General features: G+C 50.4%; 1 pseudogene; it reads right to left on the bottom strand.

Moving 5' to 3' along the window:
* Positions 1–6,589: 6,589 nt before the first annotated feature.
* LOC136538911 (uncharacterized) lies at positions 6,590–8,299 on the bottom strand (annotated as a pseudogene).
* Positions 8,300–14,206: the final 5,907 nt, after the last annotated feature.

The raw sequence follows: 14,206 nt of genomic DNA, 5'->3' as shown, positions 1-14,206 counted from the left end.
GCGACGATGTCTTTTGCCATTTGGACGGGGGACATTTAGGGCGGCCGGCTGCGCCCGTGGGCTGCAACTTACCATGTTTATGATCGTGGCCCGCGAGCGAGCCTGGCTTCCTAGAGCTAAAAACGCTCTCTCCGCCTGGCCCTCTGGAAACGACCAAAACCCTCGTTTCTTTAGAGCCGAGCTCGTGGCAGCGCACGCAGGCGATTTTGGGTGGCGGCGGGGTGGCTCGCGCGGGCTCTGGCGGGAAGGGGAAACTTCTTCGCGCGTGTCCCTGCTCCCTGCTCCCGCTCTGGCCGCCGCGCGCGAAGCGAAATGGCGGCGATTTCGCCGTCCTTTATATACGGGTTCCCACTCTCCACTCTCTCCTTCTTCCACTCGGTGCTTGCTCTTCCACCTCCCTCGTGAGAGACCGGCGGTGAGTGGTGGTGCGTGGCGGCGGCGGCGACCTCCGGCTGGTTGTGGGTTCGATCACCGGCGCCGAGGTTCTTCGTCGCGTCCCCGCTCCGGCTGCTGCTGGGACTCCGTGGCGGCGGTGTTCCTCTTCTTCTCTGTCCGTATCTGCTTTGTCTTCTTTCCGATCTGCATCCTCTACTTCCAGATCTGCCTCCTCTCCGTTGTTTGGACCCCGAGCCAAGGTGAAATCAATCCCCAATCTTCTTTTTTGTGGTGCTTCTTGAAGTTCTTAGGGTTTCTTGTTTGTTGCTGTTTATGATCTGTTAGGGTTTCATACTTATTATAACTGTTTAATGCTCCTATTAGGGTTACTTGTACCTTGTTGTTCTTGATCTGTTGGAATCGTGATCTGTTAGGGTTGTTGATCTGTTTCAGATTAGTATTGTACCTTGCTGTTCATAACTGTTTGATGCAGTTGTTAGTGTTACTTGTACCTTGCTGTTCTTGATCTGTTAGGGATGTTGATCTGTTTCTGATTACTATTGCTCTGAGTTTTTTTTCCATCATTAGTCGATGATGTTGTCCAAATTTAGCACTGGGAGGCATCACATACAACATGCAGTCATGCTTTTGTTCATATGCATTCATTTCACATTCATGTTGATGTCTAGCAGGGTACATTAAGCTGAAATTATGTTATATTTTTACATGCTTGTAGATGGATCTGTCTTTGAGCCGTGACATGCTGTGTAGGAAGGCAGCTGCCTTGACTGTTGTTATGGTTTCCTTTGTATCCACTAGGCTAAAAAGGAAAACCCCTGAACCTGAAACCCCACTACCTGATCCTATAGCACTAGCCCTGATTAGGGATGAAAATGAACAGCACAGACAGAGAACACTAAGAATGATATACAACTCCACTTATTTAGAGTGTATTTCTATGATTAGGATGAAGAGAACTACTTTTTTAAGTTAGTGAGAACTTTTAGAAAGAGGAGTCTTGTCACTGATAGGGAGGGGGTGTCAGTAAAAGAAGAGGTTGCCATGTTTTTACATATTGTAGGGCACAACCAAAGATTTAGGGTTGTCCACCAGTCCTTTAGGAGGTCCATCCAAACTGTCCACAAGCACTTCCATCAGGTGTTGTATGCTGTGGGTGAGCTTATGAATGAAATGATAAAGCCAGCTAGCACTACCACTCACCCAAAGATTCTTGGAAGCCATACATGGAATCCATATTTTAAGGTAATTGTATACCCTGGGTTCATTAGTTACATTAGACCTGTTGCAATGACTGACCCATGCTTTTTAGGATGTCATTGGCTTTATAGATGGCACTCATTTCCTAGCAAGGGTTCCTAGGCGCATGCAACAAGCTTTCAGGGGTAGAAAAAAGGATCCCACCCAAAATGTGATGGTAGCTGTGAATTGTGATCTGAAATTCACTTATGTCCTGGCTGGCTGGGAGGGCTCTGCCCATGATGCAACTGTTTTGGCAGATGCTGTAGCCAGGAAAGATGGCTTGAGTTTGTCAGAAGGTAATTGCACACCAACACTAATTACGTATTCAATGGCCTATTAACACACACACTCACAGTAGATGTCTTGTGTAGGTAAAATGTTCTTGATAGATGCTGGGTATGCATACAAAAATGGTTTTCTACCTCCCTACAGGGGGGTTAGGTACCATTTGTCTGAGTATGGCCCAAGAAACAGGTCCACCAATGCAAGGGAACTCTACAACCTTAGGCACTCATCACTTAAAGTGACTGTAGAGAGGGCTATAGGTGCACTGAAGGGCAGGTTTAGGATCTTAGACAACAAACCCTTCCACTACACATAAAGGGCTAGAAGGCCAGGAGGGAGTTGACTGTAGAGATGTATAGTTCCTCCACCCCCCTCACCCACTCTCTCTTCTTTTGACAATAGGAGCTTTTGTGCAGTCTGCTTGTTCTTTTAACATCTGACCTTGATGGTGTAGTTTGCCTAGGAGGGTGGCTAACAATAGGCAAGGATTTGGGAACATTTGAGCCCTTGGTTGTTGGGTTGAACTTGGTATTGTAAGAAATTTATTTGTAGCCTCTGTTGGCTACTTTTTATTTGATAACTAGTTGCCTATTTGTGTTGTTTATGTCCTGGTGGTAACTGTGGGATTTAAAGGCCTATAATGCATAAAACAAACATGAGGTGGCTACCTTATTCTTGTTTTGATGATTTTGTTGTTGTGCTTTGTTCTTTATTTGCCTATCCTTCCATTCTACACTTATGCTCAGTTGTACTCCATAGCAACAACATTCTCTTGTGATGGCTGATGGTAGTGAGTGCAACTGATCAAAAGGTCTGTATGGCAGTGAGTGCAACTGTTGTTTATTTGCCTCTTTATTTGGTTCTTACAATTCTTGGTAGCCACCAATGACTAAACAAGAAAAAAACCACAAAACTACTAAGCTAGGGCTAATTTTTTTATCAAGTAGCCGATGATGTTCACCATCATTCAAACTGAATGGTCGACTGAGGCATGTCATTTAGACCACTTACATGTTCTACATTTGGTTGGTTTTAGAGAATGTCTCCTTGCTATGTAGTCTTTGAAGGGAAGAAACCTGGGATTTATTTTACATGGTATGAGTGTGCTAAGCAAGTGCTTAGGAAAGAAGGGGCTATCTATCAGAAGTACAACAACTATGATGATGCTCTTAGAGATTTTAATGCAAGGGTACCTCAAGAACCCTTGCTGTTACCAATTGATGCCCCTCATGGGGATGCATCAGCATCCCATGACCTGGTGACAGCTCAAGGTTCTGAAATCTATCCTCATTCATCTGGGCTGCAAGGCTGTTGTAAAAATGTTGTCATCTTGATCTTATTTATGGTTGTAGTTGGTCTGTCACTCAAGCTGTTCATGTGCCACAGTTGTTGTTTTAATTAGGCCGATGATGACACAATAGGATGACTGCATTAGCTGGCTATATGCCACTTTGATTCATGTACTCTCTTTTCTGTTAACTTGTTGCCCTTCTCAGCTTGCCAAACTACTTAATTCTGCTACTGTTCTTAATTTGCTTCTTTGATTATGCAATGTAGCTGGCAATGTATGTGTTGATTAAATAGAATTAGTCTGAGGCCTATGTCTTTTGTACATTTTCATTCAAAGTGTTTGCTTCTCTATTGATCATGCTGTTCTTCCTTCTCTTTGGGCCAGGCCAAGCACAGCAGCTGGCAAACACAATCTGTGCTCGGCAGTTGGTGGCGGTTGGCGTTTGAGCCCGGCTGAGTATTGGGTCACAAACACCAGCTCGCCTAGGCCGGGCTGAATCGGTACAGGTGCGCAAACAAACCGCGTTGCAGCAGTTAGGGCAGGCCTGTCCACGCCGGGTCTATTTGGGCTGGCTAGGCCGTGCTGGTCCAGGTGCGCAAACGTGCCCTTAACTTTTCTCCGTCCTTAAGGATGGCACTTCTTGGTTTACTATTTTTATACGACTATCTACATATTTGTCATCGTAAACAGTAATAGTCTTAATTTTTTACTATTTTTGCTGATGTAGCATGCCACACAATCAGCCAGCGTGGCAGCGCCTCTCCTCCCGCAGCTGCTTCTCTCTCCCTCCACTCGCTGACATGTGGGCCCCACCAGTCAGGTTCATCTTCAAACTCTGGTCGTTGGGAAGAAATCACCGGTTTCTAGGATGGCCCGCATCGGCCCCGCTTGCCCACGTCATGCCCACCCACACTGGCTCCGCTCGCCGCGCTGCCGCGCCTACCCTGCTCGCCCGCGCTCGGACATGCTGTCATGCTCACCCGCCCGCACCGGCACCGCTCTCTCAAGCCGTCCCCGCTCGCCCACGGTGGAAGCGCCGCCGCACCCGCACTCGGCCACGTCGGTCGTGTTGCCGCGCCCACCCACGCCGGCCCTGCTCGCTCGCACTCGGACGCGTCATCGCGTCCGCCCGCTTGCACCGGCACCGGTCGTCCGAGCCGGCCCCGCTTGCCCACGGCGGTCGCACCGCCGCGCCCCGGCCCAGCCCGCCACGCTTTGGTTCGATTGGCAGAGAGCATAGGAGAGAGCATCGGATGGATAAGCGAGAGATAGTAAAAAAAGATTCACATTTATTGCATGAAGACCTCTGCCCTATGGGGATAGTTTCACCGGTGGCCAGAAGTTGAAGATGAACCTAACTGGTGGGGTCCACATGTCAGCGAGTGGAGGGAGAGAGAAGCAGCAGTGGGAGGAGAGGCGCTGCCACGCTGGCTGACTGCGTGGCATGCCACATCAGTAAAAATGATAAAAAAAAATAGGAGGGTTACTGTTTGCGATGGCAAATGGGTAGGTGCCCGTGTAAAAATGGCAAACGAACGAGTGACATCCGTAAGGATGACAAAAAGTTAAATGTCCCTTTGGACGATGACCATGGGTTTTCGCACTCGGACGATGCTCGCGCAGTCGAGCTAGGAATATGGCACTAGCTGACGCTAGCCTCACCTTGCCCAGCAATGCAAGCAAACAATTCTGGGCATGTTTGGTCTTTGGATAGACTTTGCCTTGCCTTACTCGCACAGAAATCAAGGTAGAACTGGTGTTTGGTTTTCTGGTTTACCTTGGTTCGTGCTGGCAAGATTTTGTTTACTCATGGAGTAGAGCCAAATTGGCTCACCCATGCTGACAAAGCTTGCCTTGTTGAGCGAGACAAGATGAGCAAAGCCAGCAAAAATAACCAAACGTGTTGCTTTTAGTAGAGATGGTTTCAGCTCTGGTCGGCGGGCAAGGCAAGGCTCGCTCGCACAAGCTAGGCTAGACAAACCTATCTTAGGAACCAAACATGCCCAACGTGTTTGGTTGGTGCAGCGTTCATAGAATCGATGGGTGCACTTGGTTCTGAGGAAGTAGATCTGAACACTTATAAAATAAAAATAAATAAAAGTCGGACTAGATTTGTTTCCAGGCTTAAAATCTGTGTCTAAGCTGCTTGTTTCTGTCCTGGTGAAATTATATTAGATAATAGAAAAACTGGTCAGAAAAATAAAGTGATGCAGTCCTCCTCCACTGAAACAGAGGCATCGCTTGTCCGATATGTTGGAAGGGAGGCCAAGCAGTTTTGGTTCACACTTCATTCTTTCTAGGGTTAATTGGATCTGTGCTCATTATAGCTTCATCGTTTTTGAAGCACGTCATTACAATTCAACAAACTATGCCACTGCCATTGCAACTCTGCATATGTTTGAGATACGCCATTATGTATGCTTGGAGATGACTTGGACCTACTGTCAGACGTATAGAGGGGTAACGTATATCCGTATGGACAAGATTGTCCCCTTACTCTTCTCTCTTACACTCGGTGACACATGGACCCCACTCGTCAGTCTTCCCCACCGTCTTCCTCCCTCTCTGCCTTCATCTCTGGCGGCGCCGTAGTAGCCCCCTCCCTCTCCGTCTTCTCCATCTCCGACTTGGCGCCGGTCATGACGACTTCAGCACGCCGCAGGCTCTACCCGCTCGCTCTGGTCACCTGGCAGCGGGGGTGTGCGACCTGCCTGCCCACGCGCTCGCCTGGCGGCAGTGTAGAAGCGGCGCGGTGGCCTGCATGCCCGCCCACGCGCTCGCATCGCGGCAGTGCAGCAGCGGCGCGGTGGTTCGCCCGGCGACAGCACAGCAGCCCACACACACGCGCTTGCTGGCCATGGGGGCTGGGGTTGGGCTCGAGGTTTCTTGGCCGGGGGACGGGGCTCCGGCTAGCCGGACTGGGGCAAGCGGGCTGTGGCTGGTGGTGTGGCACGCTGGGCCCGCAGTGGCGCTGCGCCGGCCTGCAAGCGGGATGCGGTGAAGGTGGGGGTCAGGCAGGGCGGCGCGCACGGCGCTGTCCAAGTTTGCGCGGCGCCACTGCTGGGACGGCGGCGGCTCAGCTGCGGCAAGGGAGTGGCGGAGCCTGGAGGCACACTGGCCGGGGATGGAGTGGCTCGCGGCGCAAAGCAGAGGGAGAGGGATGACACGTGGGCCCGATACGTCATTGAGTAGGACAGAGGGACACTAGCTAGGGTAAAAGTGTCCATACGAAAGTACGTTAGCTTTAGGATATCTGAAAGTGGGCCCAATACGTCTTCAGGTGTACATAAATGGCATATTTAAATATGAAACAATTGTAGTGGCACTTGCGTAGTTCTTGAATAGTAATGGTGTGCTTAAAAAACGACAAAGTTATAATGACACATATCCAATTAACCATTCTTTCTATCAGTTCACTGCGAAGCACCAATGTCCGTCACATCGAGTTGAGATACAGCATCCCCAAATCAGTGAAACAAGACGCATAAAGAAAATTCAGACCAGGCCAGTGGGCCAATAAGCATCCGATGGCAACAGATACGCAATCATTGCCGCAACTGCAACTGCTAATTCTCACGATGCGACGGGGTGGCCCTCCTGCTCCGGGAGCTGCTCCTGCACGAAGTGGCTCCCCTCCGGGATGTAGGCGATCTTGAGGTCCCGGCATGAAGTTGTCCATGACGCCGCTGCACACGGCAGTCTCGAATCCCGGGTACTCGAAGCAGTACAGTCCGTTCGTTTGACCGTGGCTTGTCGTAAGCGATCATAAATTTTTAGTCGAAACAGTATTTTTCTCACACACAAATTAGCCAGCAGTACTTCTCACGAACCAGCAACGATACCGACCAGCCAACCGAACAGTGACAGGTAGTCCTCCCCATCACCACGAGCACCGGGGCCTGGAACTTGGCGTCCAGCCGGTTCGGCATCTTGTGTATAGACCTGCCCAATCCACGAAAGCAAGCGCGCGGTAAACCTGCTGCAGCTCAGTCCTGTCCTGTACAGTTTGGCCACTGGCATGGAGTGTCCCGTAGTGCGATCGATGACAGCACTGCTCTCACCTGTATGGCATCTGGAGTGGGTAGCGGAAGCCTGACTTCTCGTAGAGCTTGCGTAGACGTCCAGGTCCTCCTCGGTGAACCACTCCGGGAGGGCGTGGACAGGTCGGCCAGGTCCATGATCTCCTGCCCTTCCTTGGCAATCGGGATGTCGGCGCCGGAGAAGAGCACGTAGACGGTGCGCACCACGCGCCTGACGTCAAACCGGCCGAAGTCAGCCTCCGCCCTGCCAGGCTCCTGCAGGAAAAAAAAAGGAACGAACTGATGGTGACCAGAAATCGGAGAACCAGAGCAGCACCTCCAATCATCAGAGATTCAAAGGTGGCACGTACACCCCAGCGCAGGACGTAGAAGCCCTCGGGCATGGTGTCGAAGGAGAAGGGAACGGGGCTGAAGGGGATGCCGAGGCACACCACGCCGCAGGTGCGGTCCGGGTGATGCAGCGCGAACTCGTACGCCGGCATGGCGCCGAAGTCCTTGCCCACCAAGAGCGCCTGCGGGCACGTACGTTCGAGTGGACGACGCATCGATCGATCAGTATACGGTCACTGCAACAATCTCTCATCCGATCCGTTTGTTACCTTTGGGACGGAGAGCGCGTCGAGGATGGCGAGCACGTCCGCGACGAGGTCGTCCCTGACCCAGGAGTCCTCCTCGTTCTCCGGCGGCTGGTCCGACAGGCCGTACCCGAGGCAGTCCGGCGCGATGGCGCGGTACCCCGCGGCGGCCACGGCCAGCATCTGGTGGCGCCACGAGTACCATATCTCCGGGAAGCCGTGCAGGAACACCACCGTGCCCAGTTCACCTGCCACAAATTAAACGAGCCAAGAATGACGACGCGAGCATGAGAGAATGGAACACGGATTTGCAGCCAACGACCACACGACAGAGGCCAGAGGACTCTCGCTCTCACCTTTGCCGACCTGGGTGTGCTCGATCTCCTGACGCGCCATTGATGCTTCACCTCTGCTTGCTCGTCGATGCCGGACAGAGGGCGAGATGCTTCGGCTTATAGGAAGGACGCCAGTTGGTCAGGCCTCAGCTGCTATGCGCATCAATGGCTCGTGACTTGCACACTTGTATCTTGTCTGGTCTGCGGCACCCTCTGTCCGGGGCTTGTCCTGAGACAGACAGATGCATGATTAACTATTTGGCTGCTAGTCCCTCGTGCTGATTAATGTATCCTGTTTCAGAATCACACGTTAGTTAAGAAATTTCTGTCACCTGACCTGATTCTCGACTTCACTCTCCACATGGGAACACTTTTTTTTCATGAAGAAATCTCTTCCGATCCCTCACTTGGTGAGTGGTGACCATTTTGTTTCAGGATCACATGGGAAGAATCACGTACTGACCATTGTTTCAGAATCACATGTTCTCATCTTATCCAACGGATATATCGGCGGAGGCAGATCATGAAAACTTAGCTGCTCTGCTGCTGAGCATGAGAGCATGCAACCCTGCACATGGAAAGACTTTAACCATGATAGGAAGAAACTACGATAAATCTAAGTTTAATTTTCTACATCTCATCTCTGAGGTCTATTGCTACCGTTTGGTGAATTTGTTCGTAAGTATTCCGGCCACGTCCTCCCCTAGAGAACTCCTTGCGTCATCTTTGGTCTATGTTGGTTCCCTGGCCTAGCTCCTAGCCATGTTTCCATAATACAACTTGGGCTTGTTTGGTTCCCTGTTTAGCTTGGTAGCCAGGCTTCCACAAACCCATTTTGTACGGATTTGATGGCTTGCTGGAAATGCCTGAATCGGGCGTTCTCGCGGAGCCTGGCTTGGCCAGGGGCGAGTGGCCGTTCTCATCACCTTCGATCTTCTTCCCTCCCTCTAGCTCCGGTCCTCCTCCTCCAGAAGATCCGGTCAGCGAGCCCTCCTCCACCCCCTCCTCCCCACCGACCAACGAGCCTCTCCTCCTCCTCCTCCACCGCACAGGGCGGCGAGCATGCTCCTCCTCCTCCTCCTCGTTTTTTTATTTTTAACACTTTTTTGTAAACTAATTTTAAATCTAACATTGTTTTTTTTTTCAAAACTAACACTTTTGGCCGCGCCATTGCCATGGCACGGTGAAACGCCTGTGCCGCGTCATGCATGGTGGCGCGACAGGAGGCTAACGTGGCGACGACCGGGGCTGCTGACCGATGACGTGGCAGGGTCTGCCGCGCCACCGATCTTGGCGCAGTAGTGACGTGCCACGGCGCATGGCGCGGCAGTACCTGGACGATTTAGATCCTATTTCAATCGGAACTTTTCACGTCGATCCTTTTTTATTACGTCTTGTTTTTACTCCTCTATTGGGAGTTACTCTACGTATTGCTTGACGTAAAATCAATAGTAGATTTATTTCTGTCTTTTGTTGAATCTTTTTCACAGCTCGATAGAGAATTTGATAAGCCAATGATTTTTTTTCGTCTTTCATAATATGGTTAACCACCATGTTAACTAATCGTTTACGAAAAATTCGATTGGATTTTGCGGTTCTTTTTTCTGCAGTACTTCGACGTGACATGAGCATGAAAGAGGTTAAGAATCTGTTTTCCTTTTATAATGGCTAAAAACGAATCACTTTTTTTTTGGCTTTTTGGCCCCATATTGTAGGATCGGCAGCGACGCGACCATGGGCCCCAGCTTTTTCGACCCCTCGCGCAGCACGGTCGACTACTGCGCATCTAACCACGGTGCCTTCTTCGGCGATTTTGTGGCGGCGATGACCAAGCTCGGGAGGATCGGGGTCAAGACGTCGGCCACCGGCATCGAGATACGCCAGGACTGCCGGTTCCTAAACTAGTTGCTACTTAATCTCGCCGGTAGTGCTGCCGCGACGCATTGAATCCTTGGTCATGTACCTCTTCCTGCGGTCACCTATAACAAAACGATGTTAGTTGTACCACACACACCTCTGAATTATAGCTTTGTTATTAATCGATAACGCACCCGTGCAATTCTTGGTTGGTGGAGTAAAGCGGTGGTGGACAGCATGCCATTCTTCCAAACTGTCTGCAGACCCTAATGGACAAGTGAATCTCACCACGTGGAAGAAAATAAGAGGAACGTTGCAGCGATACTCATCGGACTCGTCCCTAGTGATAGGACTGAGATAGTACTAGAGCTTCGGAGCATCCCAATGACACTAATGCACCTGAATATTTCATAATTGAGTTAGGTTGTGATATAGTGTACATCAAACAAGACATGTGTATGATAGTAAAGAGAGCGTAACCTGATGCTGTGTTAGGACGTCGAGACCGTCCGTGTACTCTGTGTACTTGCACCTCGCATTCCCTCTAACTAGCTCTACTTCCGTCCAGATATACATAGCTGTAGGGAGTGTATCATGCCCGTTCCATTGCTGCATTGAACACGATAATGAATTAGCCATTAATAATTTTATCATATGTAACTGCCTCAAAGAATATAGTGAACCAAAGTACTTACCGGTAAACCGGTGTTAAGGGGCCTCCCAACGGGCCATCGTTCCCAACACCAAACCTGGAGTAGGTAGGAGCAACCCCCAAGGTTCGCATACCCTAAGTAGGTAGTGATTTAGGATAGCTAAGGTTAGTGATTTAGGATAGTTAGGTTAGTGAATTTGTTTGTGATTTAGGTAGGTAGTTTTTAGGTTTGAGGTTGTGTTGTAGTATACCTAAATCACACCTCAGGGTACGCGAACCTTGAGGGCTGCTCCTACCTACTCCAGGTTTGGTGTTGGGAACAATGACACGTTGGGAGGCCCCTTAATACTGGTTTATCGGTAAGTACTTCGGTTCACTATATTCTTCGAGGCAGTTACATATGATAAAATTATTAATGGCTAATTTATTATCGTGTTCAATGCAGCAATGGAACGAGCAGGATACACTCCCTATAGCTCTGTATATCTGGACGGAAGCAGAGCTAGTTAGAGGGAATACGAGGCACAAGTACAGGGAGTACACGGGCGGTCTCGACGTCCTGATACAACACCAGGTTACGCTCTCTTTACTATCATACACGTGTCTTGTTCGATGTACATTATATCACAACCTAACTCATTTATGAAATGTTCAGGTGCATTGATGTCCTTGGGATGCTCCAAAGCTCCAATACTATCTCAGTCCTGTCACTAGAGACGAGTCAGACGAGTATCGCTGCAATGTCCCTCTTATTTTCTTCCACGTGGTCGAGATTCATTTGCCCATTAGAGTATGTAGACAGTTTGAAAGAATGATAGGCTGCCCACCACCGCTTTACTCCACCAAACAAGAATTGCATGGGTGCGTTATCGATTAATAACAAAGCTATAATTCAGAGGTGTGTGTGGTACAACTAACATCATTTTGTTGCAGGTATGACCATAGGAAGAGGTATAGGACCAAGGATTGACGCGTGACACACAACGTGCACATCCACTTGTGGCAGAACAGGGAACGGCAGCAGATCCATACGGGTCCTCCACACAACCAGCATACCTTCGATGAGTACCTACGGTGGCTTCACAGGTCTACATGGTGGTTAACCGTATTATGAAAGACGAAAAAGATCATTGGCTTATCAAATTCTCTATCAAGCCGTGAAAAAGATTCAACAAAAGACAGAAACAAATCCACTATTGGTTTTACGTCAAGCAATACGTAGAGTAACTACTAATATAGGAGTAAAAACAAGACGTAATAAAAAAAGATCGATGCGAGAAGTTCTGAATCAAATAGGATCTAAACCGTCTAGGTACTGCCGTGCCATGCGCCATGGCGCGTCACTGCCGCGCCAAGATCGGTGGCGTGGCAGACCCTGCCATGTCACCGGTCAGTAGCCCCGGTCGTCGCCATGTTAGCCTCTTGCCGCGCCACTATGCATGGCGCGGCACAGGCGTTTTGCCGCGCCATGGCAATAGGCGCGGCCAAAAGTGTTAGTTTTGAAAAAAAACAAGGTTAGATTTAAAATTAGTTTACAAAAAGTGTTAAAAATAAAAAAATTCTCCTCCAGATCCGGGCGAACGAGCCCTGCTGCTGCTCCTCCATTCCACCCCACCGGCCGACGGTGCCACGCGTGTGACACCCTCGGTGTTACACTATACAATCTTTTACAAAAACAATGCATGTGCATCATGTTTATGTGATAATGTATGAATTATAGAATGTAAATAAATTCCTGTCACTCAAAACGTTCATCGGAAATGCGAAACGAATGTTATGTTTCATATCGCGTTATATTGCTTAGAGTTCTAAATGAATTTTTATTGAACAAAAATGCTATAGAACGCATACCCGGTACTTTAATAAAGTTTGTAGTACGAACTTCGTAGGTGGCGGTGAAATACTTGTGATTGAGAAAGGAATTCCCTAGCTAGCATGGTTGGTAGCTTGGGAATCGAAGTTGACGCAAATCCGAGCGAGACGTAATCAAATTTCTTAAGTTAGAAAACGGTGTGATGAGGCTACGTATGGGAATTTTTATAGGAGAATTAGGTTAAGTAGTGGCATGGTCTTAGGGTTTATTTTAGTAGCTTGACATACCATCTCAAGCGCTAAATAGTTGGTTTAGCAATTGGATTATTGAGTTAGATTTTTTAGCAGCTTTAAAAATCATGCATGGCACGTTCTGGCCGGTGTCAGCGTCTGGACGTGGTCCCTGTGTCGGTTTGGCTTTGGCGCCGTGGCTCTGCCTTGCCTAGGCATGCACCCGCCCCACCGTTGTCGCGCCCTGGCGTGCACACCCGCACCAGCACTTCCACGCTCACGCACGCATGCGCATGCCGCGACCGGCGACCTGGCGGCTCGGCCACCAACACCGGCGTCGCGGCCCCGCTGCTTTGGCTCGGCCACTACCGCCGCTTCGCCATGTCGCTGACCCCGCACGTCGCGTCACTGTGGTGCTGCTAGCCACGGCCGCTTGCACGAAGTCACCCCATCGCCATGTAGCCGTACGCGTTTGTGCATCGATTGACAGCCGCGTCCCGCCACGGCAACACCACACCAAGCCATGCCGGTCGTCCCTTGTTCCTCTATCGCCTTGGTCACCGGTCCGCGCTTGCAATTCAACATGGTGGAGCCGCCTTGGCCCAATTAACTCTGTCCATAGCTTCGCGGCATAGTCAGCCAACCACCCAAGCCTAGCTCATAGTGAGCATTGCTGTGCCACGCTCCAATTTGGAGTTTTCCTCCCGCCGGGTCGTTAAGACCGTCTTGGCACGCGTCGAAGGCAAAGCCCCACTCCAGTGCTGCTCGTGTCCAATTCGTTGCACCGCTTGCTTCGCCTCCACCTGTTAATCACCCTGCGCACCTTTGCCTAATCGCTATCACCTCCTAGTCGTCCTTGACGTAGCCTTGCCACCACCGTGCACTGCTGCACTGTCCACGCGTACGTGGCCAGCTCAGCTCAGGCTGTCTCTAGCCGAACCACCGTGTCGTCTGTGTTCATGGTGAGTTCCTTGAGTTCACTCGCTTCCCCAAGTTCTCCGACGTTGTTGTAGCTCACCGGAACATCATCGTTTCAGTGCAGGAGCTCCACCGCCATGGACCGGCCTTACTACGGTGTCCCAGCTCATGCTTCCTTCGCCCAGTGCTTCGCGTTCAAGCCTAGTAAGGTATCGGCTCCATAGATAGAGCAGGGAGGGACTAGTGTGGCTGGCGTAACCGCCCGGTGCCAGTGCCGCCGCGCCGGTGCGTGCGTAGGAGGCCGAGGGTATGGCCATGGTAAAGAAGAAAAGGGGGAGGGGTGGGATTGTAAGTTAGCTGACTATTAGAATAGTGCGCTTAGTGCTCACGCTATTACTGGGTAGTCCGAGGGCATTTTCGCAAGATGACTGGTGCGCGCGGGTCTCCCCGTCGCGGGCCGTCGTCTCCCGGCTAGGCCGCGCCCCCGCGTGGGCCGCGCCGTGTGTCGCGTGTGCGTGCGCATTGCGCTGAACTGGGCCAGGCCGCTCGCGTTTTGGGCCACGCGGTCGAATTAG

The sequence above is a fragment of the Miscanthus floridulus genome, chromosome 2, assembly GCF_019320115.1.
Source record: "Miscanthus floridulus cultivar M001 chromosome 2, ASM1932011v1, whole genome shotgun sequence".
NCBI classification, from domain to species: domain Eukaryota; kingdom Viridiplantae; phylum Streptophyta; class Magnoliopsida; order Poales; family Poaceae; genus Miscanthus; species Miscanthus floridulus.
The sequence above is the reverse complement of the archived record's forward strand: the minus strand, read 5'-3'. Positions and strand labels throughout refer to the sequence as shown.